The sequence below is a fragment of the Salmo salar genome, chromosome ssa02, assembly GCF_905237065.1.
Source record: "Salmo salar chromosome ssa02, Ssal_v3.1, whole genome shotgun sequence".
NCBI classification, from domain to species: Eukaryota; Metazoa; Chordata; class Actinopteri; order Salmoniformes; family Salmonidae; genus Salmo; species Salmo salar.
Genome location: NC_059443.1, coordinates 14,254,197 through 14,277,613, shown reverse-complemented (window position 1 = coordinate 14,277,613; position 23,417 = coordinate 14,254,197). Strand labels below are relative to the sequence as shown.

At 48.1% G+C, this 23,417-nt stretch overlaps 1 protein-coding gene and 1 non-coding gene across 3 annotated transcripts in view; both read left to right on the top strand.

Annotated features, from left to right (window-relative positions):
- LOC106574097 (copine-4) overlaps positions 1–23,417 on the top strand; it is a 106,937-nt gene that overhangs the window by 26,734 nt on the left and 56,786 nt on the right. The gene's annotated exons all lie outside the window — the stretch shown is intronic.
- On the top strand, positions 4,204–4,279 carry trnas-uga (transfer RNA serine (anticodon UGA)). Its single transcript has one exon. It is a non-coding gene; the product is annotated as a tRNA-Ser (tRNA).

Genomic DNA, 23,417 nt, shown 5'->3' with positions numbered 1-23,417 from the left:
GCTCCTCTTCCTCCACTCTCCTCTCTCTATTTCCCTATGGTGCTCCTCTTCCTCCACTATCCTCTCTCTCTCTATTTCCCTATGGTGCTCCTCTTCCTCCACTCTCCTCTCTCTATTTCCCTATGGTGCTCCTCTTCCTCCACTATCCTCTCTCTATTTCCCTATGGTGCTCCTCTTCCTCCACTCTCCTCTCTCTATTTCCCTATGGTGCTCCTCTTCCTCCACTATCCTCTCTCTCTATTTCCCTATGGTGCTCCTCTTCCTCCACTCTCCTCTCTCTATTTCCCTATGGTGCTCCTCTTCCTCCACTCTCCTCTCTCTATTTTCCTATGGTGCTCCTCTTCCTCCACTCTCCTCTCTCTTTGTTTCCCTATGGTGCTCCTCTTCCTCCACTCTCCTCTCTCTATTTCCCTATGGTGCTCCTCTTCCTCCACTCTCCTCTCTCTTTGTTTCCCGATGGTGCTCCTCTTCCTCCACTCTCCTCTCCCTCTATTTCCCTATGGTGCTCCTCTTCCTCCACTCCCCTCTCTCTTTGTTTCCCTATGGTGCTCCTCTTCCTCCACTCTCCTCTCCCTCTATTTCCCTATGGTGCTCCTCTTCCTCCACTCTCCTCATCCTCTATTTCCCTATGGTGCTCCTCTTCCTCCACTCTTCTCTCTCTTTGTTTCCCTATGGTGCTCCTCTTCCTCCACTCTCCTCTCTCTTTGTTTCCCTATGGTGCTCCTCTTCCTCCACTCTCCTCTCTCTTTGTTTCCCTATGGTGCTCCTCTTCCTCCACTCTCCTCTCTCTTTGTTTCCCTATGGTGCTCCTCTTCCTCCACTCTCCTCTCTCTTTGTTTCCCTATGGTGCTCCTCTTCCTCCACTCTCCTCTCTCTTTGTTTCCCTATGGTGCTCCTCTTCCTCCACTCTCCTCTCTCTTTGTTTCCCTATGGTGCTCCTCTTCCTCCACTCTCCTCTCCCTCTATTTCCCTATGGTGCTCCTCTTCCTCCACTCTCCTCATCCTCTATTTCCCTATGGTGCTCCTCTTCCTCCACTCTCCTCTCTCTTTGTTTCCCTATGGTGCTCCTCTTCCTCCACTCTCCTCTCTCTATTTCCCTATGGTGCTCCTCTTCCTCCACTCTCCTCTCTCTTTGTTTCCCTATGGTGCTCCTCTTCCTCCACTCTCCTCTCCCTCTATTTCCCTATGGTGCTCCTCTTCCTCCACTCTCCTCTCTCTTTGTTTCCCTATGGTGCTCCTCTTCCTCCACTCTCCTCTCTCTATTTCCCTATGGTGCTCCTCTTCCTCCACTCCCCTCTCTCTTTGTTTCCATATGGTGCTCCTCTTCCTCCACTTTCCTCTCTCTATTTCCCTATGGTGCTCCTCTTCCTCCACTCCCCTCTCTCTTTGTTTCCATATGGTGCTCCTCTTCCTCCACTCTCCTCTCTCTATTTCCCTATGGTGCTCCTCTTCCTCCACTCTCCTCTCCCTCTATTTCCCTATGGTGCTCCTCTTCCTCCACTCTCCTCATCCTCTATTTCTCTATGGTGCTCCTCTTCCTCCACTCTCCTCTCTCTATTTCCCTATGGTGCTCCTCTTCCTCCACTCTCCTCTCTCTCTATTTCCCTATGGTGCTCCTCTTCCTCCACTCTCCTCTCTCTTTGTTTCCCTATGGTGCTCCTCTTCCTCCACTCTCCTCTCTCTTTGTTTCCCTATGGTGCTCCCCTTCCTCCACTCTCCTCTCCCTCTATTTCTCTATGGAGCTCCTCTTCCTCCACTCTCCTCTCTCTTTGTTTCCCTATGGTGCTCCTCTTCCTCCACTCTCCTCTCTCTTTGTTTCCCTATGGAGCTCCTCTTCCTCCACTCTCCTCTCTCTTTGTTTCCCTATGGTGCTCCTCTTCCTCCACTCTCCTCTCTCTCTATTTCCCTATGGAGCTCCTCTTCCTCCACTATCCTCTCTCTTTGTTTCCCTATGGAGCTCCTCTTCCTCCACTCTCCTCTCTCTATTTCCCTATGGTGCTCCTCTTCCTCCACTCTCCTCTCTCTTTGTTTCCCTATGGAGCTCCTCTTCCTCCACTCTCCTCTCTCTATTTCCCTATGGTGCTCCTCTTACTGCACTGTTGGAACTAGAAGCACAAGCATATCGCTACACTCGTATTAACACCTGCTAACCATGTGACCAATAAAATTTGATTTGATTACATGTATGTGTGTGTGAATCTACAGTTAACCATACCTTGAGTTAGTCCTGGGCGATATGGCCAAAATATCATATAATGGTATTTTAAACAAATAGGATGGTATTTTACAGTATTTTATGTTTTTGAATGATAACAGTTCCAAATATGCTTTAATGGAAGTGCGTGACTCTAGGTTGGCAACACATACATTCTAAGTGATTTCAATGGGTCTTTCTCCATTCTAATTGTTTTATACTGTTCAATTCATCTTCAACCAAAAATTATTTTCAGCATTTTTATCAATTTCTGCATTTCCTGTAGTCATTTGAGATAATTTCTACACTGCCACATTGGGCTGCACAATCTGGGCAAACAATCTAGGCCTTCTTTTTAACCAAATGTTGCAATTGTGATTTGGCTTGCGATTTAGAGCAAAACACTTGAGTGAATCATTCTATTCATGGAAATAGAATGATTATTCTAATTCAATTTTTTTTATTTTATTTTAAATCCCTTTATTTAACCAGGTAGGCTAGTTGAGAACAAGTTCTCATTTACAACTGCGACCTGGCCAAGATAAAGCAAAGCAGTGTGACACAAACAACAACACAGAGTTACACATGGAATAAACAAACATACAGTCAATAATACAATAGAGAAAGACTATATACAGTGTGTGCAAATGAGGTAGGATAAGGGGGGTGAGGCAATAAATAGGTCATAGTGGCGAGATTTTTACAGTATGGCAAATTAAACACTGGGGTGATAAATGTGCAGAAGATGAGTGTGCAAGTAGCGGTACTGGGGTGCAAAGGAGCAAAATAAATAAAATAAATAACAATATCGAGTGCGTGCTACGGGTGGGTGCTGCTATGGTGACCAGTGAGCTGAGATAAGGTGGGGCTTTACCTAGCAACGACTTATAGATGACCTGGAGCCAGTGGGTTTGGCGACAGATATGTAGCGAGGGACAGCCAACAAGAGCATACAGGTTGCAGTGGTGGGTAGTATATGGGGCTTTGGTGACAAAACGGCTGGCACTGTGATAGACTGCATCCAATTTGTTGAGTAGAGTGTTGGAGGCTATTTTGTAAATGACATCGCCGAAGTCAAGGATCTGTAGGATAGTCAATTTTACTAGGGTATGTTTGGCAGCATGAGTGAAGGATGCTTTGTTGTGAAATAGGAAGCCGATTCTAGATTTAATTTTTGATTGGAGATGCTTAATGTGAGTCTGGAAGGAGAGTTTACAGTCTAACCAGACACCTAGGTATTTGTAGTTGTCCACATATTCTAAGTCAGAACCGTCCAGAGTAGTGATGCTGGACGGGTGGGTAGGTGTGGGCAGCGATCGGTTGAAGAGCATGCATTTAGTTTTGCTTGCATTTAAGAGCAGTTGGAGGCCACGGAAAGAGAGTTCTATGGCATTGAAGCTCGTCTGGAGGTTAGTTAACACAGTGTCCAAAGAAGGGCCAGAAGTATACAGAATGGTGTTGTCTGCGTAGAGGTGGATGAGAGAATCACCAGCAGCAAGAGCGGCATCATTGATGTATACAGAGAAAAGAGTCGGCCCGAGGATTGAACTCTGTGGCACCCCCATAGAGACTGCCAGAGTTCCAGAGGTATAGGTAGAATATAATTGTGGGCACTTTGAATACAGTGTTGTTGACATGACAATGAATGAAAATGCCAGGAAGGAGTTATTGTGACAGGGTAGGAACTAATGTGTTGATAAGTGTTTCCTAGGAGACCTTATAATCTTTGGTTACATTTAATGTTTTCTCTTAGCTATTTCATGTAGCTAACATATTCATTATTTGCGTATTCCTCTGATTTAGAAGATACTGTTGCACAAACAACATGATGATTGAGGTCTACACCATCACTGGTATTATCAGGAAATATAGCTAATTACGTTTGCTCTGATTCAGTACATTTATTAACTAGCTAGCTAGCCAGCTAACGAGTGGTTAGCATTAGTGGCTAACATGATTTAGGCCCAACTTGCTAAGAAAATACAAATGAGCTGTATGCAGGTGTGAGAGGTCCCGTGTGGCTCAGTTGGTAGAGCATGGTGTTTGAAACGCCAGGGTTGTGGGTTTGATTCCCATGGGGGACCAGTACGAAAAAGAAAAAAAAAAGACAAAAACATTTATGAAATGTATGTATTCACTACTGTAAGTCGCTCTGGATAAGAGCATCTGCTAAATGACTCAAATGTAAGAAACAAAAAATAATAATGTAATTATAAAACACTAGTGGATTTATATTAAGAAGCGAGGTGAAAACAGTGTCATTGTCATCAACATTGTTGCATGTGCTACATTGACCATGCAGACTGAACACCAATGTCCCCTGGTCGAGGAACAACAAATGCGCTCCTTAAGTGACAGGGCGTAGCTAGGTCTGTGTGGAAAGCATTATGGAAAGAGTGGAGAGAGATGACTCAAGTAGCGAAGTAAACTATAAAAATGGGATGTTACACACGGCGTATCACATTTAACAAACCAAACATTCAAATACCGTTATAGAAAGTAAAGTAAAAACGCAAACCGGTCCGTGCATCAATACCAATACAGTATATCATAGAATACGGTATAGCGCCCAGTCCTACCTTGAGAAAAGAACAGTATTGGTTTGACTCCTTGACTACCCATTTGAACTGTATTCTGGGTAACCGGACTTATAAATGTTGTTGTGGGTAGCACTTATAACATCACTCATTGGTCTCAGCATTGAATAGCAGAATTACTGTATATGCAGTAATAAACGTCTTCATATACTTGTGCAGCGATGTCAGATATTGTTGTTCTGATTTCTGTAAAGTGGAGGTCTTGGATTACTGTGAAGTGTACACTTGTCAAAGTGCTGGGTTTGACTCCTGTGAAGTGTCTCCACTTGTCTCCACTCAGCTTGACTCTTCTGCATCAGATGTTGGCATGAGCTGAACATCTCTTTTGCGTTCGTTAGTTTGCTTTCCATCATTAATAGTCCCATGTGGCTCAGTTGGTAGAACATGGTGTTTGCAACGCCAGGGTTGTGGGTTTGATTCCCATGGGGGACCAGTATGAAAAAAAATAAAAATAAAATAAATGTATGAAATGTATGCATTCACTACTGTAAGTTGCTCTGGATAAGAGCATCTGCTAAATTGCTATAATGTAAATGTAATTAATTGTAGCACACAAACAGTAGCTTCTCTCTCTCTCCCATTTCGTCACATGAGTTGCACTCATCTAAAGAATGGTTATTGCGATGGTGAGCAGTGTAATCACCTCTGGAGCATTAAGTAACACTATCTGATGTAGGAGGCGTCTCTGTGAACCCATTCAGACGTCCCTCTCTGTAATGTGGCGATGAACAGACAGGATATTGGCATCCTGATGAAGCAGTACAGCCAAAGTGGGAACATTTGTCCTCCAGGTTCCAGTTTCAAAGGTTTAAGAAATCATTTAGATGTTTCTGAAGGTTTCTGAGAAGCCCTAGTTTATAAAATAGTTGGTGGGACTATCACTAAATGTTTTGATCTCATGATGGTCAGTTATTTCCAGTTATCTAGGGTCAAGCATCTGTTACCTGTGGTGGTTCATATGAGCAATTACATTATACTTCACTTATCCTTTAAAATGACAAACTAATGAAGAGGAGAATTATTGTAGCTGCGGAGCACAGAGAAGGTTGAAATGGTAATGTATGCAGCGTGGCATTTCCCAGCTCCACCGTGTGCCCCCGTGGGTCCTCCATTCTGCAAGACAGTCATATGAGAAAAGGCTAACGTTGATTAGCTTCAGGGAAACTACCTCTAACCCGCAGCCTGCGCTCTGACTGCCTAATGTGGAGGTGGGAATGTGAAATAATATTGAATTATATTATGTGATATGAATGCAATCAAACCCAGTGGCCACCAATGGGAAGAGTGAGGAGGAGGAACTGAGGAGAAAAGTGGGATGCTAATATGGGCTTGGTTGGTTATTTTGTGTGGGTCACGGACCTATGTTGAAGAAAGGAGAGAATGATGAGAGACGTGAGAGAAAAATATGTTTTTGATTAGTGCGTCTTCTCCAGGGTGAGAGGTTGAGTGAAGCTTCTGGAACGCACAGATCTTTTTCAGGCAGACGATCACACGAGGACACACCTCTCGCTCTCACCCTCCCTCTGCATCCTTTCCAGCCAGCGTTGGAGCCTGGTTGGTCCCGCTGGGTTTCAGGGAGATTCCTCTGGGACAGTCCCTTGACATTTTTGGGCCGTCTGAAGTGCTTGCTGTAAAATCAGGTCTCTCTCCCTCCTCATATCAATGTTGGCACCATGGCAACACAACAATGAGGCTGAAGTGTTAGCGAGGCAGAGACATTAAGCTTCACCACACCAGAAGTACTCGGAAAAAGTGTATTTTTAGAGAGCAGCCTTTTAACAGGCTTGTCTGAGAAAATGCAAATGTCTGAGCTACTGTATGTTTGGGTGTTAACACATGTGGTGGAATAACTTCTCTTGTCAAATTAGACCCTCCTTTCTTTTCCCATAGCTGCTCCTTTCCTCTCTGCCTCTCTTCATCTTAGAGACCCTGCTCCTCATCTCCTCTCCTCTCTGCCTCTCTTCATCTTAGAGACTCTGCTCCTCCTCTCCTCTCCTTTCTCCCTCTCATCTTACAGACCCTGCTCCTCCTCTCCTCTCCTCTCCTCTCCTCTCCTCTCCTCTCCTCTCCTCTCCTCTCCTCTCCTCTCCTCTCTAACTCTCATCTTAGAGACCCTTCTCCTCCTCTCCTTTCCTCTCTGCCTCTCTTCATCTTAGAGACCCTGCTCCTCCCCTCCTCTCCTTGCTCCCTCTCTTCATCTTACAGACCCTGCTCCTCCTCTCCTCTCCTCTCCTCTCCTCTCCTCTCCTCTCCTCTCCTCTCCTCTCCTCTCCTCTCCTCTCCTCTCCTCTCCTCTCCTCTCCTCTCTCCCTCTTAGAGACCCTACTCCCCCTCTCCACTCCTCTCTCCCTCTCTTCATCTCAGAGACCCTGCTCCCCCTCTCCTCTCTCCCTCTCTTCATCTCAGAGACCCTGATCCCCCTCTCCTCTCCTCTCTCCCTCTCTTCATATTAGAGAGTCTGGTCCCCCTCTCCTATCCTCTCCTCTCTTCCCTCTCCTTATATTAGAGAGCCTACTTCCCCTCTCCTCTCCCTTTTTTTCACCTTTGAGACCCTGCCACCTCTCTCCTCTCTTTCCTCTCCTCATCTTAGAGAGCCTACTCCCCCTCTCCTCTCCCCCTCTTTTCATCTGAGAGAGCCTACTCCCCCTCCTCCCCCCTCTTTTCATCTTAGAGAGTCTGCTTCACTATCCTCTCCACTCTTCCTCTCTTCCTCTCTGCTCCTCTCTTCCTATCCTCTCTTCCTCTCTCCTCTCCTCTCTTCCTCTCTCCTCTTCCTCTTCCTCCACACTCTTCCTCTCTTCCTCTCTCCTCTCACCTCCTCTCCTCTCCCCTCCTCTCCTCCTCTCCACCTTTCCTCTCTCCCCTCTCCTCTCCTTTCTCATCTCTCCTCCTCTCTCCTTTCTCATCTCTCTTCCTCTCTCCTCTTCCTCTTCCTCCACACGCTTCCTCTCTCCTCTCTCCTCCTCTCCTCTCCCCTCCTCTCCTTCTCTCCACCTTTCCTCTCTCCCCTCTCCTCTCTCCTCTCCACTCTTCCTCTCTCCTCTCCTCTCCTCTCCTCCTCTCCTCCTCTCCTCTCTCCTCACTTCCTCTCTCATCTCTACTCTCCTCTCATCTCTCATCTCTCCTCATCTCATCCTCTCTTCCCCTCTCATCTCTCCTTTCTCCTCTCATCTCTCTCATCTCATCTCTCCTCCTCTCTTCCACTCTTCCTCTGTCCTCTCTTCCTCGCTTCCTCTCTTCCTCTCTCCTCTCCTCTCTCCTCTCTCCTCTCTTTCTCTCTCTCCTATCCTCTCTCATTTCTCCTCCTTTCTCCTCTCCTCTCTTCCTCTCTCCTCTACACTCTTCCTCTCATCCTCTCTTCCTCTCTCATCTCTTCCTTTCTCATCTCTCCTCTCGTCCCTTCCTCTCCTCATTCCTCTCTCCTCTCTCCTCTCTCCTCTCCTCTCTCATCTCTCCTCTCTCATCTCTCCTCTCCTCTCTTCCTCTGTCCTCTCCACCCTTCCTCTCTCCTTTCCTCTCTCCTTTCCTCTCTCCACTCTTCCTCTCTCCTCTCCTCTCCACTCCTCTCCTCTCCTCTCCTCTCCTCTCCCCTCCTCTCCTCTCCTCTCCTCTCCTCTCCTCTCCTCTCCTCTCCTCTCCTCTCCTCTCCTCTCCTCTCTCCACTCTTCCTCTCTCCACTCTTCCACTCTTCCACTCTTCCTCTGTCCTCTGTTCTCCTCTCCCCTCTCCTCTCTCCACCCTTCCTCTCTCCACTCTTCCACTCTTCCTCTGTCCTCTGTTCTCCTCTCCCCTCTCCTCACTTTGTCTTTCCTCTCTCCTCTCTCCGCTCATCTCTTCCTCTCTCCTCTCCTCTACTCTCCACTCTTCCTCTCTCCACTCCCCTCTCGTCTCTTCTCCTCTCCTCTCCTCTCCTCTCCTCTCCTCTCCTCTCCTCTCCTCTCCTCTCCTCTCCTCTCCTCTCCTCTCCTCTCCTCTCTCCCTCTTAGAGACCCTACTCCCCCTCTCCACTCCTCTCTCCCTCTCTTCATCTCAGAGACCCTGCTCCCCCTCTCCTCTCTCCCTCTCTTCATCTCAGAGACCCTGATCCCCCTCTCCTCTCCTCTCTCCCTCTCTTCATATTAGAGAGTCTGGTCCCCCTCTCCTATCCTCTCCTCTCTTCCCTCTCCTTATATTAGAGAGCCTACTTCCCCTCTCCTCTCCCTTTTTTCACCTTTGAGACCCTGCCACCTCTCTCCTCTCTTTCCTCTCCTCATCTTAGAGAGCCTGCTCCCCCTCTCCTCTCCCCCTCTTTTCATCTGAGAGAGCCTACTCCCCCTCCTCCCCCCTCTTTTCATCTTAGAGAGTCTGCTTCACTATCCTCTCCACTCTTCCTCTCTTCCTCTCTGCTCCTCTCTTCCTATCCTCTCTTCCTCTCTCCTCTCCTCTCTTCCTCTCTCCTCTTCCTCTTCCTCCACACTCTTCCTCTCTCCTCTCACCTCCTCTCCTCTCCCTCCTCTCCTCCTCTCCACCTTTCCTCTCTCCCCTCTCCTCTCCTTTCTCATCTCTCCTCCTCTCTCCTTTCTCATCTCTCTTCCTCTCTCCTCTTCCTCTTCCTCCACACTCTTCCTCTCTTCCTCTCTCCTCTCTCCTCCTCTCCTCTCCCCTCCTCTCCTTCTCTCCACCTTTCCTCTCTCCCCTCTCCTCTCTCCTCTCCACTCTTCCTCTCTCCTCTCTCCTCTCCTCTCCTCTCCTCCTCTCCTCCTCTCCTCCTCTCCTCTCCACTCTTCCTCTCTCCTCTCTCCTCTCCTCTCCTCTCCTCCTCTCCTCCTCTCCTCCTCTCCTCTCTCCTCACTTCCTCTCTCATCTCTACTCTCCTCTCATCTCTCATCTCTCCTCCTCTCATCCTCTCTTCCCCTCTCATCTCTCCTTTCTCCTCTCATCTCTCTCATCTCATCTCTCCTCCTCTCTTCCACTCTATCTCTGTCCTCTCTTCCTCGCTTCCTCTCTTCCTCTCTCCTCTCCTCTCTCCTCTCTCCTCTCTTTCTCTCTCTCCTATCCTCTCTCATTTCTCCTCCTTTCTCCTCTCCTCTCTTCCTCTCTCCTCTACACTCTTCCTCTCATCCTCTCTTCCTCTCTCATCTCTTCCTTTCTCATCTCTCCTCTCGTCCCTTCCTCTCCTCATTCCTCTCTCCTCTCTCCTCTCTCCTCTCCTCTCTCATCTCTCCTCTCTCATCTCTCCTCTCCTCTCTTCCTCTGTCCTCTCCACCCTTCCTCTCTCCTTTCCTCTCTCCCTCTCTCCGCTCTTCCTCTCTCCTCTCCTCTCCTCTCCTCTCCTCTCCTCTCCTCTCCTCTCCTCTCCTCTCCTCTCCTCTCCTCTCCTCTCCTCTCCTCTCCTCTCCTCTCCTCTCCTCTCCTCTCCTCTCCTCTCCTCTCCTCTCCTCTCCTCTCCTCTCCTCTCCTCTCCTCTCTCCACTCTTCCTCTCTCCACTCTTCCACTCTTCCTCTGTCCTCTGTTCTCCTCTCCCCTCTCCTCACTTTGTCTTTCCTCTCTCCTCTCTCCGCTCATCTCTTCCTCTCTCCTCTCCTCTCCTCTCCACTCTTCCTCTCTCCACCCCTCTTGTCTCTCCTCCTCTCCTCTCTCCCCCTCTCCTCTCTCTCCTCACTTCCTCTCTCATCTCTAGTCTTCTCTCCTCTCAACCTCTCCTCTCCTCTCTCCACTCTTCCTCTCTCCCCTCTTCCACTTTTCCACTCTTCCTGTCTCCTCTCTCCTCTCCTCTCTCCTCTCTCATCTATCCTCTCCTGTCTCCTCTCCTCTCTCCTCCTCTCTCCTCTCTTCCTCTCTCCTCTCCACTCTTCTCCCTTTTTGAGAGAGCAGCCTTTTAACAGGCTTGTCTGAGAAAATGCAAATGGTCTGAGCTACTGTATGTTTGGGTGTTAACACCTGTGGTGGAATTACTAGACCCTCCTTTCTTTTCCCATAGCTGCTCCTTTCCTCTCTCCCTCTCTTCATATTAGAGGCCCTGCTCCTCCCCTCCTCTCCTCTCCTCTCCTCTCTCCCTCTCATCTTACAGACCCTGCTCCTCCTCTCCTCTCCTCTCTCCGTCTCTTCATCTTAGAGACCCTGCTCCACCTCTTCTCTCCTCTTATCTCCTCTCCTCTTCTCTCTTCCTCTCTTCTCTCTTCCTCTCATCTCTCCTCTCCTCTCTCCTCTCTTCTCTCCTCTCTCCTCTCACCTCCCTTCTTCTCTTCCTCTCTCCTCTCCTCTCTTACTCTCTCCTCTACACTCTTCCTCTCTTCCACTCTCCTCTCTCCCTTCTCCTCTCATCTCTCCTACTCTCTTCTGATCCTCTTTTCCTCTCTCCTCTCCTATCTTCCTCTCTTCCTCTCTTCTCCTCTCCAACTCATCACTCTTCTCCTCTCTTCCACTCTCCTCTCCTCTCTTTTTCTCTTTCCACTCTTCCTCTCTCCACGTTTCCACTCTTCCTCTCCCCTCCTCTCTCCTCTCTCATCTCTCCTCTCCTCTCTCATCTCTTCTCCTCTCTCCTCTCCTCTCTTCCTCTGACCTCTCCACTCTTCCTCTCTTCCTCTGTCCTCTCCACTCCTCTCCTCTCCTTTCCTCTCCTCTCCTCTCCTCTCCTCTCCTCTCCTCTCCTCTCCTCTCCTCTCCTCTCCTCTCCTCTCCTCTCCTCTCCTCTCCTCTCCTCTCCTCTCCTCTCCTCTCCTCTCCTCTCCTCTCCTCTCCTCTCTCCCTCTTAGAGACCCTACTCCCCCTCTCCACTCCTCTCTCCCTCTCTTCATCTCAGAGACCCTGCTCCCCCTCTCCTCTCTCCCTCTCTTCATCTCAGAGACCCTGATCCCCCTCTCCTCTCCTCTCTCCCTCTCTTCATATTAGAGAGTCTGGTCCCCCTCTCCTATCCTCTCCTCTCTTCCCTCTCCTTATATTAGAGAGCCTACTTCCCCTCTCCTCTCCCTTTTTTTCACCTTTGAGACCCTGCCACCTCTCTCCTCTCTTTCCTCTCCTCATCTTAGAGAGCCTACTCCCCCTCTCCTCTCCCCCTCTTTTCATCTGAGAGAGCCTACTCCCCCTCCTCCCCCTCTTTTCATCTTAGAGAGTCTGCTTCACTATCCTCTCCACTCTTCCTCTCTTCCTCTCTGCTCCTCTCTTCCTATCCTCTCTTCCTCTCTCCTCTCCTCTCTTCCTCTCTCCTCTTCCTCTTCCTCCACACTCTTCCTCTCTCCTCTCACCTCCTCTCCTCTCCCCTCCTCTCCTCCTCTCCACCTTTCCTCTCTCCCCTCTCCTCTCCTTTCTCATCTCTCCTCCTCTCTCCTTTCTCATCTCTCTTCCTCTCTCCTCTTCCTCTTCCTCCACACTCTTCCTCTCTTCCTCTCTCCTCTCTCCTCCTCTCCTCTCCCCTCCTCTCCTTCTCTCCACCTTTCCTCTCTCCCCTCTCCTCTCTCCTCTCCACTCTTCCTCTCTCCTCTCTCCTCTCCTCTCCTCTCCTCCTCTCCTCCTCTCCTCCTCTCCTCTCCACTCTTCCTCTCTCCTCTCTCCTCTCCTCTCCTCTCCTCCTCTCCTCCTCTCCTCCTCTCCTCTCTCCTCACTTCCTCTCTCCTCTCTACTCTCCTCTCATCTCTCATCTCTCCTCCTCTCATCCTCTCTTCCCCTCTCATCTCTCCTTTCTCCTCTCATCTCTCTCATCTCATCTCTCCTCCTCTCTTCCACTCTATCTCTGTCCTCTCTTCCTCGCTTCCTCTCTTCCTCTCTCCTCTCCTCTCTCCTCTCTCCTCTCTTTCTCTCTCTCCTATCCTCTCTCATTTCTCCTCCTTTCTCCTCTCCTCTCTTCCTCTCTCCTCTACACTCTTCCTCTCATCCTCTCTTCCTCTCTCATCTCTTCCTTTCTCATCTCTCCTCTCGTCCCTTCCTCTCCTCATTCCTCTCTCCTCTCTCCTCTCTCCTCTCCTCTCTCATCTCTCCTCTCTCATCTCTCCTCTCCTCTCTTCCTCTGTCCTCTCCACCCTTCCTCTCTCCTTTCCTCTCTCCCTCTCTCCGCTCTTCCTCTCTCCTCTCCTCTCCTCTCCTCTCCTCTCCTCTCCTCTCCTCTCCTCTCCTCTCCTCTCCTCTCCTCTCCTCTCCTCTCCTCTCCTCTCCTCTCCTCTCCTCCCCTCTCCTCTCCTCTCCTCTCCTCTCCTCTCCTCTCCTCTCTCCACTCTTCCTCTCTCCACTCTTCCACTCTTCCTCTGTCCTCTGTTCTCCTCTCCCTTCTCCTCACTTTGTCTTTCCTCTCTCCTCTCTCCGCTCATCTCTTCCTCTCTCCTCTCCTCTCCTCTCCACTCTTCCTCTCTCCACTCCCCTCTTGTCTCTCCTCCTCTCCTCTCTCCCCCTCTCCTCTCTCCTCACTTCCTCTCTCATCTCTAGTCTTCTCTCCTCTCAACCTCTCCTCTCCTCTCTCCACTCTTCCTCTCTCCCCTCTTCCACTTTTCCACTCTTCCTGTCTCCTCTCTCCTCTCCTCTCTCCTCTCTCATCTATCCTCTCCTGTCTCCTCTCCTCTCTCCTCCTCTCTCCTCTCTTCCTCTCTCCTCTCCACTCTTCTCCCTTTTGAGAGAGCAGCCTTTTAACAGGCTTGTCTGAGAAAATGCAAATGGTCTGAGCTACTGTATGTTTGGGTGTTAACACCTGTGGTGGAATTACTAGACCCTCCTTTCTTTTCCCATAGCTGCTCCTTTCCTCTCTCCCTCTCTTCATATTAGAGGCCCTGCTCCTCCCCTCCTCTCCTCTCCTCTCCTCTCTCCCTCTCATCTTACAGACCCTGCTCCTCCTCTCCTCTCCTCTCTCCGTCTCTTCATCTTAGAGACCCTGCTCCACCTCTTCTCTCCTCTTATCTCCTCTCCTCTTCTCTCTTCCTCTCTTCTCTCTTCCTCTCATCTCTCCTCTCCTCTCTCCTCTCTTCTCTCCTCTCTCCTCTCACCTCCCTTCTTCTCTTCCTCTCTCCTCTCCTCTCTTACTCTCTCCTCTACACTCTTCCTCTCTTCCACTCTCCTCTCTCCCTTCTCCTCTCATCTCTCCTACTCTCTTCTGATCCTCTTTTCCTCTCTCCTCTCCTATCTTCCTCTCTTCCTCTCTTCTCCTCTCCAACTCATCACTCTTCTCCTCTCTTCCACTCTCCTCTCCTCTCTTTTTCTCTTTCGACTCTTCCTCTCTCCACGTTTCCACTCTTCCTCTCCCCTCCTCTCTCCTCTCTCATCTCTCCTCTCCTCTCTCATCTCTTCTCCTCTCTCCTCTCCTCTCTTCCTCTGACCTCTCCACTCTTCCTCTCTTCCTCTGTCCTCTCCACTCTTCCTCTCCACTCTTCCTCTCCACTCCTCTCCTTTCCTCTCCTCTCCTCTCCTCTCCTCTCCTCTCCTCTCCTCTCCTCTCCTCTCCTCTCCTCTCCTCTCCTCTCCTCTCCTCTCCTCTCCTCTCTCCCTCTTAGAGACCCTACTCCCCCTCTCCACTCCTCTCTCCCACTCTTCATCTCAGAGACCCTGCTCCCCCTCTCCTCTCTCCCTCTCTTCATCTCAGAGACCCTGATCCCCCTCTCCTCTCCTCTCTCCCTCTCTTCATATTAGAGAGTCTGGTCCCCCCTCTCCTATCCTCTCCTCTCTTCCCTCTCCTTATATTAGAGAGCCTACTTCCCCTCTCCTCTCCCTTTTTTTCACCTTTGAGACCCTGCCACCTCTCTCCTCTCTTTCCTCTCCTCATCTTAGAGAGCCTACTCCCCCTCTCCTCTCCCCCCTCTTTTCATCTGAGAGAGCCTACTCCCCCTCCTCCCCCCTCTTTTCATCTTAGAGAGTCTGCTTCACTATCCTCTCCACTCTTCCTCTCTTCCTCTCTGCTCCTCTCTTCCTATCCTCTCTTCCTCTCTCCTCTCCTCTCTTCCTCTCTCCTCTTCCTCTTCCTCCACACTCTTCCTCTCTTCCTCTCTCCTCTCACCTCCTCTCCTCTCCCCTCCTCTCCTCCTCTCCACCTTTCCTCTCTCCCCTCTCCTCTCCTTTCTCATCTCTCCTCCTCTCTCCTTTCTCATCTCTCTTCCTCTCTCCTCTTCCTCTTCCTCCACACGCTTCCTCTCTCCTCTCTCCTCCTCTCCTCTCCCCTCCTCTCCTTCTCTCCACCTTTCCTCTCTCCCCTCTCCTCTCTCCTCTCCACTCTTCCTCTCTCCTCTCCTCTCCTCTCCTCCTCTCCTCCTCTCCTCTCTCCTCACTTCCTCTCTCATCTCTACTCTCCTCTCATCTCTCATCTCTCCTCATCTCATCCTCTCTTCCCCTCTCATCTCTCCTTTCTCCTCTCATCTCTCTCATCTCATCTCTCCTCCTCTCTTCCACTCTTCCTCTGTCCTCTCTTCCTCGCTTCCTCTCTTCCTCTCTCCTCTCCTCTCTCCTCTCTCCTCTCTTTCTCTCTCTCCTATCCTCTCTCATTTCTCCTCCTTTCTCCTCTCCTCTCTTCCTCTCTCCTCTACACTCTTCCTCTCATCCTCTCTTCCTCTCTCATCTCTTCCTTTCTCATCTCTCCTCTCGTCCCTTCCTCTCCTCATTCCTCTCTCCTCTCTCCTCTCTCCTCTCCTCTCTCATCTCTCCTCTCTCATCTCTCCTCTCCTCTCTTCCTCTGTCCTCTCCACCCTTCCTCTCTCCTTTCCTCTCTCCTTTCCTCTCTCCACTCTTCCTCTCTCCTCTCCTCTCCACTCCTCTCCTCTCCTCTCCTCTCCTCTCCTCTCCCCTCCTCTCCTCTCCTCTCCTCTCCTCTCCTCTCCTCTCCTCTCCTCTCCTCTCCTCTCTCCACTCTTCCTCTCTCCACTCTTCCACTCTTCCACTCTTCCTCTGTCCTCTGTTCTCCTCTCCCCTCTCCTCTCTCCACCCTTCCTCTCTCCACTCTTCCACTCTTCCTCTGTCCTCTGTTCTCCTCTCCCCTCTCCTCACTTTGTCTTTCCTCTCTCCTCTCTCCGCTCATCTCTTCCTCTCTCCTCTCCTCTACTCTCCACTCTTCCTCTCTCCACTCCCCTCTCGTCTCTTCTCCTCTCCTCTCCTCTCCTCTCCTCTCCTCTCCTCTCCTCTCCTCTCCTCTCCTCTCCTCTCCTCTCCTCTCCTCTCCTCTCCTCTCCTCTCCTCTCCTCTCCTCTCCTCTCTCTCCTCTCTCATCTCTCCTCTCCTCTCTCATCTCTTCCTCTCTCCAATCTTCCACACTTCCTCTCTCCTCTGTCCTCCTCTCCTCTCTCCTCCTCTCTACTCTCCTCACTTCATTACTCATCTCTCCTCCTCTCTCCTCTCATCTCTCATCTCTCCTCCTCTCTCCTCTCATCTCTCATCTCGCTTCCTCTCTTCCTCTCTCATCTCTCATCTCTCCTCTCTTTTCTCTCCTCTCTCCTCTCTCCTCTCATCTCTCTCCTCTCATCTCTCATCCTCTCTTCCTCTCCTTTCTTCCTCTCCTCCTTCCTCTCCTCTCTTCTCTCTACTTTTCCACTCTTCCTGTCTCCTCTCTCCTCTCCTCTTTCCTGTCTCCTCTCATCTCTCCTCTCATCTCTCCTCATTCTCCTCCTCTCATCTCTACTCTCTCCTCTCTCCTCTCCTCTCTTCTTCTCTCCACTCATCCTCCCTTCCTCTCTCCTCTCCTCTCTTCCTCTCTCCTCTCCTCTCTTCTTCTCTCCTCTCCACTCTTCCTCTCTCCTTTCTTCCTCTCTCCTCTCCTCTCTTCCTCTCTCCTCTCCTCTCTTACTCTCTCCTCTCCACTCCTCCTCTCTTCATCCTCTCCTCTCCTCTCCTCTCCTCTCCTCTCCTCTCCTCTCCTCTCCTCTCCTCTCCTCTCCTCTCCTCTCCTCTCCTCTCCTCTCCTCTCCTCTCCTCTCCTCTCCTCTCCTCTCTTCTCTTCTCTTCTCCTCTCCTCTCTCATCCCTCATCTCTCCTCCTCTCTTCCTCTCCTCTCTTCTCATCTCTCCTCTCTTCTCATCTCTCCTCTGATCTCTCCTCTCTTCCTCTCTCCTCTCTTCCTCTCTCCTCTCCATATTTTCCTCTGTTATCTAATCATGTTCAATCTCCTTTCCTCTCCTCTCCTTTGCTCTAGAGGGTGTAAGTAAAAAGATAGAAGTGCAATCTTTTTAATGCTACGTTCATATACTTCTTCATTAATCTTCTGGCTTTCAACCCAGAGGCTTTGTCCTATTGGTCTCTCTTGTATCTTCTTCCTGACCTGCATAATGGACCTGTTGCTACAAGGTTTGTTCCCTCCTCTGTGACTCAGCCATAGAGAATATGAATGCAACAGCCTTATAAACGGAGCACTATTAACTTAACCAAACACCTGGAGCAGAATCTGGAAGAATCAACCAGATGTTCAACAGACTCAACAGACTAGATCTCCCCGTCGGTATGTTGGATGAAGTTCTGATAACAGGTGTACATCATGGCACTGTGGAGTCAGAATGTTTTCCACAACCTTTTCACGAGAGAGAGAGAGAGAGAGAGAGAGAGAGAGAGAGAGAGAGAGAGAGAGAGAGAGAGAGAGAGAGAGAGAGAGAGAGAGAGAGAGAGAGAGAGAGAGAGAGAGAGAGAGAGAGAGAGAGAGAGAGAGAGAGAGAGAGAGAGAGAGAGAGAGAGAGAGAGAGAGAGAGAGAGAGAGAGAGAGAGAGAGAGAGAGAGAGAGAGAGAGAGAGAGAGAGAGAGAGTCACTCACTCACTCACTCACTCACTCACTCACTCACTCACTCACTCACTCACTCACTCACTCACTCACTCACTCACTCACTCACTCACTCACTCACTCACTCACTCACTCACTCACTCTGCTCTCAGGGAGAGATGGAGTGCAAAAGTGGGCCCTTTAGAAAATGTGTTTATTAAATGTTCAACAACAAAAAAACATTTCCTTTCTATTGTTGGGAGGATATAGAACACAGAGGGTGGCCTTTACTCTAGACTTGTGCCACATGTCAGACCTCTAGATTCCCTTCTATAGGAGACACATGGCTCTTACAAGAGACTACCTGTACTCTGACACAAGCTGGCCCATGAAAATGGCACAGGACAAAACAGATAAATGACAGATGACTATACGGTGTTGCCGCTGTATTCCACCATCAGGGACCACATGATGTGAGACATAACACAATGAAGCTTGAAAACAGAGCAAGGGACCCAATGTTGGCAGATATTATTTATAGTATGAACACAGCATTGATCCCTTATGATATAAAACTGAAAGGGCAACACAATCGAGTGACACTTTTTTTTAAATGGCCATCACGAATCCAGTAAAATGCTGATTTAAGTTCAGTCTGACACCCAGAAACAGACTGATACCATCACAGCTACCATTTTGGACACATGAACCCAGATCAATGTAAACTGAGTAGCACCAGAGGGATTCCTTGTCTGGGGGTTTCACAAAACAGACAAATATGGTTGAGATTCAATTCAAGTGCATTTCTCCCTGAGTAACAGCTTGCTCTCTGTCTGTTTTTCTACTATAGATCCTTCTATTGTTGTCTGTCTTACTGCCTGTTAGATCCTTCTATTGTTGTCTGTCTTACTGCCTGTTAGGTCCTTCTATTGTTCTCTGTCTTACTGTCTTACTGCCTGTTAGGATTCTATTGTTCTCTGTCTTACTGCCTGTTAGGTCCTTCTATTGTTGTCTGTCTTACTGCCTGTTAGGTCCTTCTATTGTTCTCTGTCTTACTGCCTGTTAGGTCCTTCTATTGTTCTCTGTCTTACTGCCTGTTAGGTCCTTCTATTGTTCTCTGTCTTACTGCCTGTTAGGTTCTTCTATTGTTCTCTGTCTTACTGCCTGTTAGGTGTGTTAGTCTGGCACTAGATCTCAATACTTCTACTTAACAGCCAGATGGCACTGCCAAGAAAGACCTCCCAGCAGCCAATTAAAGCCTGCCTGAAGCTAAATTGCTGAACCAAAACAAATGCAACATTGAAATATCAATATTTCTGCATTGTAATACATTGTGTCCCTCCCCCCTCAGACAAACTATCAGAATATACCAGTGGCGGTCGGTGCCATTTAAGATGAGGGAGGACAAAATATTTTTTTATGAGCATGGCCTTATTTCTATTGTAGCATATTGGATTTTATTTTAACTATGCAAGTCAGTTAAGAACAAATTCTTATTTTCAATGACAGCCTAGGAACAGTGAGTTAACTGCCTTGTTCAGGGGTAAAATGACAGATTTTTTACTTTGTCAGCTCGGGGATTTGATCTTGCAACCTTTCGGTTACTAGTCCAACGCTCTAACCACTAGGCTACCTGCCGCCTGTCATTCATATTCCATTCATGTAGCTCAATGTAACAGCGATAGGTTTAGGCTACTGCATGATACTCTAATTATCCCCATACCCATCATGAGGTTGCTACAACCTAGCCTATGAATTGAAGTTTTCAATGTAGGTGCAAAGGTCGCAAGAAATTTGAATAATTGGATGACAGACAGAGACACATTAAATACCTCCTTGCACACTCTTGAGTTCATCTAGCTGATCTAGGGGGTTGTAATTAGTCCAACAGTTGCAAACAAGAGTTTCTTTTGGACAGATTCAAGTATGTTTATCCCCATTTTGTTCCATTTGCTTCCGTTTTTTTCAACAGAATTAATATAGCACTGATCGGACACAAACACATTTCACTTCCATAGCAGCCATATTTATTTATTCTACCTTTATTTAGCTAGGCAGGTCAGTTAGGAACAAATTCTTATTTTCAATGACGGCCTAGGAACAGTCATTTTGATCGCTGGATAATTCCTTCTCACATCTACGCTCTCTCCTTCTCTTACATTTTCCCTTTGCTTGTGGACTTCAGTGCACAACACATGAGCTGTCTGTGACTAGGCGAAAAAACCATTCCAAACTAAACCTTCATATTATAACCGCTACACACAGCCTACATCGTTATCACCAATTTAGCAAATGTCAAGTCAACATAGCTAGTAGAAAATGAATGCATTAGTAAACCTGCTGCAATCATGCTGTACAGTGTACAGTTAGCAAACAGTTTAGCAGTTACACCGGCGAGCCCCGGTGGAAATAAATTCATTAAACTAAAAGCTTACCTTGACTTGGAAGAGTTCCAGTATTGGAAAACCATAGCCAGCTAGGTAACATAGCATCCCTCTCTGTTTGAGCCGGGTGTTTGAGTAGGTTAAACTAGCCAGCTGCATTTGTTAGCTAAGTAAGTGAAAGTGAACGTTAAAAGAAATACGAAATATAGTTTACTCTCTCTCTCTCTTTCTTGCTCTCTCTCTCTCTTGCTTCTCCTTCATTTTTGAAGAAATACATTTATTCGTAACTGTTCAACTATTGTCTTTCTCTTTAAGTCAACTAATGAACACATTTTATGCACTGCAGTGCTAGCTAGCTTTAGCTTATGCTTTCAGAACTAGATTCATTCTCTGATCCTTTGATTGGGTGGACAACATGTCAGTTTATTTATTTATTTTTATTTTATTTCACCTTTATTTAACCAGGTAGGCCAGTTGAGAACAAGTTCTCATTTACAACTGCGACCTGGCCAAGATAAAGCAAAGCAGTGTGACAAAAACAACAACACAGATCTACACATAAACAAACATACAGTTAATAACACAAAAGAAAATAAAAATAGAAAAATATATGAACAGTGTGTGCAAATGTAGAAGAGTAGGGAGGTAGGAAATAAATAGGCCCTAGAGGCGAAAAAAATTACAATTTAGCATTAATACTGGAGTGATAGATGTGCAGATGGTGATGTGCAAGTAGAGATACTGGGGTAAACAAAAGCAAGAGTGTAAGTAATAAAATGGGGATGAGGTAGTCGGGTGTACTATTTACAGATTGGCTGTGTAAAGGTGCAGTGATCGGTAAGCTGCTCAGACAGCTGATGCTTAAAGTTAGAGAGGGAGATATAAGACTCCAGCTTCAGAGATTTTTGCAATTCGTTCCAGTCATTGGCAGCAGAGAACTGGATGGAAAGGTGGCCAAAGGAAGTGTTGGCTTTGGGGATGACCAGTGCAATATACCTGCTGGAGCGCGTGCTATGGGTGGGTGCTGCTATGGTGACCAGTGAGCTGAGATAAGGCGGGGCTTTACCTAGCAAAGACTTATAGATGACCTGGAGCCAGTGGGTTTGGCGACGGGTATGAAGCGAGGGCCAACCAACGAGAGCGTACAGGTGCTTTGGTGATAAAACGGATGGCACTGTGATAGACTACATCCAGATTTCTGAGTAGAGTGTTGGGGGCTATTTTGTAAATGACATCGCCGAAGTCAAGGATCGGTAGGACAGTCAGTTTTAAGAGGGTATGTTTGGCAGCATGAGTGAAGGAGGCTTTGTTTGCGAAAAAGAAAGCTGATTCTAGATTTAATTTTGGATTGGATTAATGTGAGTCTGGAAGGAGAGTTTACAGTCTAACCAGACACCTAGGTATTTGTAGTTGTCCACATATTCTAGGTCAGAACCGTTCAGAGTAGTGATGCTGGTTGATTGAAGAGCATGCACTTAGTTTTACTAGCATTTAAAAGCAGTTGGAGGCCACGAAAGGAGAGTTGTATGGCATTGAAGCTCGTTTGGAGGTTTGTTAGCACAGTGTCCAAAGAAGGGCCAGATGTATACAGAATGGTGTTGTCTGCGTAGAGGTGGATCAAAGAATCACCAACAGCAAGAGCGACATCATTGATATATAGAGAGAAAAGAGTCAGCCCAAGAATTGAACCCTGTGGTACCCCCATAGAGACTGCCAGAGGTCCGTACAACAGGCCCTCCGATTTGACACACTGAACTCTATCTGAGAAGTAGTTAGTGAACCAGGCGTGGCAGTCATTTGAGAAACCAAGGCTATTGAGTCTGCCGATACGAATGCGGTGATTGACAGAGTCGAAAGCCTTGGCCAGGTCAATGAAGAAGGCTGCACAGTACTGTCTTTTATCGATGGCGGTTATGATATCGTTTAGGACCTTGAGCGTGGCTGAGGTGCATCCCATGACCAGCTCGGAAACCAGATTGCATGTTGGAGAAGGTACGGTGGGATTCGAAATGGTCGGTGATCTGTTTATTAACTTGACTTTCGAAGATTTTAGAAAGGCAGGGCAGGATGGATATAGGTCTATAACAGTTTGGGTCTAGAGTGTCTCCCCCTTTGAAGAAGGGAGGGCAGCTTTCCAATCTTTGGGGATCTCAGAGGATGCAAAAGAGAGGATGAACAGGCTAGTAATAGTGGTTGCAACAATTTCGGCGGCGGATTATTTTAGAAAGAGAGGGTCCAGATTGTCTAGCCCAGCTGATTTGTAGGGATCCAGATTTTGCAGTTCTTTCAGAACATCAGCTGTCTGGATTTTGGTAAATGAGAAGTGGGGGGGGGTTGTGGACAAGTTGCTGCAGGGGGTGCTGCGATGTTGGCCGGGGTAGGGGTAGCCAGGTGGAAAGCATGGCCAGCCGTGGAAAAATGCTTATTGAAATGATCAATTATCGTTTTATCGGTGGTGACAGTGTTTCCTAGCCTCAGAGTAGTGGGCAGCTGGGAGAAGGTGCTCTTATTCTCCATGGACTTTACAGTGTCCCAAAACGTTTTGGAATTAGTGCTACAGGAAGCAAATTTCTGTTTGAAAAAGCTTGCCTTAGCTTTCCTAACTGACTGAGTACAGTGAGGGAAAAAAGTATTTGATCCCCTGCTGATTTTGTATGTTTGACCACTGACAAAGAAATTATCAGTCTATCATTTTAATGGTAGGTTTATTTGAACAGTGAGAGACAGAATAACAACAAAGAAACCCTGAAAAACGCATGTAAAAAATGTTATAAATTGATTTGCATTTTAATGAGGGAAATAAGTATTTGACCCCTCTGCAAAACATTACTTAGTACTTGGTGGCAAGACCATTGTTGGCAATCACTGAGGTCAGACGTTTCTTGTAGTTGGCCACCAGGTTTGCACACATCTCAGGAGGGACTTTGTCCCACTCCTCTTTGCAGATCTTCTCCATTAAGGTTTCGAGGCTGACGTTTGGCAACTCGAACCTTCAGCTCCCTCCACAGATTTTCTATGGGATTAAGGTCTGGAGACTGGCTAGGCCACTCCAGGACGTTAATGTGCTTCTTCTTGAGCCACTCCTTTGTTGCCTTGGCCGTGTGTTTTGGGTCATTGTCATGCTGGAATACCCATCCACGACCGACCCATTTTCAATCCCCTGGCTGAGGGAAGGAGGTTCTCACCCAAGATTTGACGGTACATGGCCCCGTCCATCGTCCCTTTGATGCGGTGAAGTTGTCCTGTCCCCTTAGCAGAAAAACACCCCCAAAGCATAATGTTTCCACCTCCATGTTTGACGGTGGGGATGGTGTTCTTGGAGTCATAGGCAGCATTCCTCCTCCTCCAAACACGGTGAGTTGATTTGATGCCAAAGAGCTCAATTTTGGTCTCATCTGACCACAACACTTTCACCCAGTTGTCCTCTGAATCATTTAGATGTTCATAGGCAAACTTCAGACGGGCATGTATATGGGCTTTCTTGAGCAGGGAGACCTTGCGAGCGCTGCAGGATTTCAGTCCTTCACGGCGTAGTGTGTTACCAATTGTTTTCTTGGTGACTGTGGTCCCAGCTGCCTTTAGATCATTGACAAGATCCTCCCGTGTAGTTCTGGGCTGA